Below are 4,505 nucleotides of genomic sequence, written 5' to 3' on the forward strand. Positions count from 1 at the left end.
CTGTGTAAGATTGGAATCTGTATTTCCAGTTATCTTGCTTATTGCAGAGCTCCTCGGAGTCCAGAGGTCTCTGTGGTCTTATGCCCCTAATCTCCTGGGTGGAAGAACTCCTGGGACTCAGGCCACCTCTTGGGTCTAGAAATCCTTCTGCTTTGAGTGCAGTGGCTCCTCGGCTGCTCTGAGTGCAGTGGGTCCTCGATGACTCATGATTCAGTTTCAGCTGCTCTGAGTGCAGTGGCTCCTAGATGACTCAGGATTCAATTTCTCCACAGGACAGAAGCAGACCAACTCTGTGTCAGCTGCTCTGAGTGCAGTGGCTCCAGCTGCTCTGAGTGCAGTGGGTCCCCGATGACTCAGGATTCAGTTTCAGCTGCTCTGAGTGTAGTGGCTTCTCGATGACTCAGGATTCAGTTTCAGCTGCTCTGAGTGCAGTGGCTCCTGGATGACTCAGGATTCAGTTTCTCCACAGGACAGGAGCAGACCGACTCTGTGTCTGCTCCAGCCCAAGGGACCAGGCAGTTGCCGAAGGGAAGTGGAATTCCGGAGGGGCGGGGTTTGGGTAACTGCTGTGCCCTGAATGTCCCTGGCTCCCAGATGTATCTCTGGGACTTAGGGAGTGAGATGGAGTTCTTACCAGCTGCTCTGAGTGCAGTGGCTCCTGGATGACTCAGGATTCACTTTCTCCACAGGACAGGAGCAGACCGACTCAGTGTCTGCTCCAGCCCAAGGGACCAGGCAGGGGCGGAAGGGAAAAATATGGAATGCTTCATGAATTTGCATGTCATCCTTGCGCAGAGGCCATGCTAATCTTCTCTGTATCATTCCAATTTTAGTATATGTGCTGCCGAAGCGAGCACTCATTTCTGTTTTTAATTTACAAGTGATATGTACATTACACGCTTCCCACTCAGTTTTTTTTTAGCATGCTTGAATATGTGAGGAAGTGTGTCTGTTTCTTGTGCTTTCTCTTTGGCTCTTTTTCTTTTGTTTGATTTGGCCAATACTGATATGTTGGTCTTTATTTTATCTTGTTATACTTATTTTACTTTATTATTATATACTATTATAAATATTTATTGCAAAGAAGCCTGTATATATTTTTTAATTACATACAGAAAGAAAGTTGATCTAGAGGGAAGGTGTCATGAGTAGGACCTGGGAAGAATAAAAGGAAGGGAAATCATAATTTGAATATATTATATGAGAAAAAAATTAATTTTCAGTAAAACAAAAAAAAAGAAAAAAGAAAGAAATAAGTACAAAAGAAATAAAAAATAAAGAGAAAAGAAAGATAGAAAGACAAAAGAGAGTAAAGGAAGAAAGGAAAGAATGAAAGAAAGAAAAGAAAGAAAGAAAGAAAGAAGGAAGGAAGGAAGGAAGGAAGGAAGGAAGGAAGGAAGGAAGGGTAAAGGAGAATATGTTGCATATGATACTTTAAGTTGTTTATGTGTGTTTGTGTTTTGATTGCTAATGAATCATATACATTAATTTTCCATGCATGCTGTTTCACTTTACAGTCTTTTACTAATAATTAATGTATGGTAATTGCACACATGTGCTCCTTGTATTGAATGCCTTCATGAAGCCAGTCTCCAAATACTCCATTATCTCCAATGACTCTTCCTAAATTTGTTCATCAAATATGATTTACTAGTTTGATTGTTTTTCCTTTTGGGATTAGTAGAATAATCTTAAGATATTTAACCATCCCATTTCTCAACTTCTCATCCTGATCCTGCACAAACTTTTCTTCCCAAAGTATCTGGCTATCTACTTCCCTGTCTTATGTGTTCTACTGTAATCCCTCCAAAGACCACCAAAAGTGGGAGTCCCATTTCAGGTTCTTACATCAATATATAGTCCCTGTCAAACAACAAAGCTACAATTCACACTTGTGGGAAGAATGTGGCAAATGTACATGAAGGAATAGAACAATTTAGTCATTATAATTTTTCTAGGATCATACATTTTCCAAAGTTTTCAAAATTTTACGAGTCTTCATACCTAGATAAATTCCACTGAACCAATGCACTACATTTTAATTGTCCAATTATCTTGTGCTATATGACTAAATTGATTCTATTTCCTAGCTATGGTGACTTGAACTGCAAATTTCATGGGTGTGATTTTCTGTCTGTTTTAGGCTATAGAATCCTTTAGGTATATCCACATGAATGGTGTAACTGGGTAATGTAGTAGTGGTATCTGTAGCTGTTTTAGGAAACTTCACAGTGATTTCATAATTATTGCATTCACACATGCAGTGAACTGGGGCTCTTCTTTACTGCTGTCCTCATTTCTCAAGAGACTTGGTAGTTTATGTTACAGTTATTGAAGCTTTTCAAAAACTCAGACATAGTCTTTGTATAATACATATGCTCTACATTGGTTATATGGCTTAAGCAACAAGAACAGTGGTTTATTTAAGTGGAACTTATAGAAATTTCTCTCCTGATCATGACTGTCTCACAATTGTGGTCTTTTAAGTAGCATGAAAAACATGTACTATGGAAAGAATTTGTTTAAACATTCTAGAAATACTTCTTTGACACTCTTCTCACTCTTGTTGGAAAGACATGCAAGATGTACTCTTAGACTTTTATTTGGAAAGTGTTAAAAATACTTTGATATCTCAAAGTCTGAAATTCTTCTCTACTCTGGAAGATTATAAACATTTAAAAGAATTTTATTTCTCTTTCTTGAGAAATATGTCTTCATAAAACATCTAGAATTTCTTAATTCTTGTTAATGAAATTTCTATTGTGTAATATCTATTTAGTTGTATAGATTGTTATGCTTCTTTGAATGTTCAGATGCTTTTAGATGCTTCAACCCATACTGTAAAAAATATTAAGGTATAGATCCCCAGGTAGGGCAGTCTCTGGATGACCTTTTCTTCAGTCTCTGCTCCATACTTTGTCTCTGTAATTCCTACCTTAAGTGTTTTGTTCCCCTTTCTAAGAAGAACAAATGCATCCACACTTTGGTCTTCCTCCTCCTGGAGCTTCATGTGGTCTGTGAATTGTATCTAGGGTATTCAGAGCAATTGGACTAATATTCACTTATCAGTGAGTGCATATCATGTGTGTTCCTTTGTTGTCGGATTACCTCACTCAGGAATTCAGGATGATATTTTCTAGTGTCATTCATTTGCCTAAGAATTTCATGAAGTCATTGTTTTTTATAACTGGTTAGTATTCCATTGTTTAAATGCACCACATTTTCTGTATCCATTCTTCTGTTCAAGGACATCTGGTTTCTTTACAGCTTCTGGCTATTATAAATACAGCTTCTATGAACATAGTGGAGCATGATTCCTTGTTATATGTTGGAGCATCTTTTGGATATATGCCCAGAAGTGGTATAGCTGGGTCCTCAGGTAATATTATGTCCAATTTTCTGAGGGACCACCAGACTGATTTTCAGAGTTGATGTACCAGCTTGAAATCCCACCAACAATGGAGGAGTGTTCCTCTTTCTCGACATCTTTGTCACTATCTGCTGTCACCTGAGTGTTTGATCTTAGACATGCTGACTGGTGTGAGGTAGAGTCTCAGGGTTGTTTCGATTTCCTTTTGTCTGATTACTAAGGATGTTGAACATTCTTTCAGGTGCTCCTCAGCCATTTGATATTTCTCAGTTGAGAATTCCTTGTTTAGCTTTGTATCATATTTTTTAATAGGGTTATTTGATTTTCTGGAGTCAAACTTCTGGAATTCTTTTGGAATATATTGGAGATTAATCCTCTATTAAATGTAGGATTGGTAAAGATCTTTTCCCAGCTAGTGGTTGCTGTTTTGTCTTATTGACAGTGTTCTTTGCCTTACAGAAGCTTTGCAATTTTATGAAGTCACATTTGTCAATTCTTGATCTTAGTGCATAAGCCATTGGTGTTCTGTTCAGGAACTTTTCCCCTGTACCCATGTGTTCAAGGCTCTACTCCACTTTCTCTTCTACTAGTTTTAGTGTATCATGTTTTATGTGGAGGTCTTGATCCACATGGACTTGAGCTTTTTTCAAAGATATAAGAATCGTTCAATTTGCATTCCTATACATGCTGACCACCAGTTGAACCAGCAGCATTTGTTAAAAATGCCATCTTTCTTCCACTGGAATTTTTTTAATTGGATATCATATTTACATTTTAGATATTATCCTTTTACTCCATTCCCACCCTTGCCCAGGACGCCCTATCCCTTCCCCCCTCCTCCTGCTTCTTTGATGATGTGCCCCCATCCACGGCCTCCTACCTCCCCAATCTCGAATTCCCCCACACTCAGTGTCCAGCCTTCATGGGACCAAGGATCTCCTCTCCCACCTATGTCTAATAAGGCCATCCTCCCCTACATATACAGCTGGAGTTATGGGTCCCTCCCTATGTGCTCTCAGGCTTGTGGTTTAGACCCTGGGGAGCTGTAGTCAACAAAGATAGATGCTGATGTAGATGTCAGGAAGTGAATACTGACAAGAGCCAGATATAGCTGTCTCCTTAGAGGTCTGCCATA

The 4,505-nt window shown here is 38.9% G+C and overlaps 1 non-coding gene across 1 annotated transcript; it reads right to left on the reverse strand.

Moving 5' to 3' along the window:
* Nucleotides 1–750: 750 nt before the first annotated feature.
* Nucleotides 751–857, reverse strand: LOC114635385. The gene has a single exon (XR_003713460.1). It is a non-coding gene; the product is annotated as a U6 spliceosomal RNA (small nuclear RNA).
* Between the last annotated feature and the right edge of the window lie 3,648 nt (nt 858–4,505).

The sequence above is a fragment of the Grammomys surdaster genome, unplaced genomic scaffold, assembly GCF_004785775.1.
Source record: "Grammomys surdaster isolate TR1022 unplaced genomic scaffold, NIH_TR_1.0 101959, whole genome shotgun sequence".
In the NCBI taxonomy this organism is placed as follows: Eukaryota; Metazoa; Chordata; class Mammalia; order Rodentia; family Muridae; genus Grammomys; species Grammomys surdaster.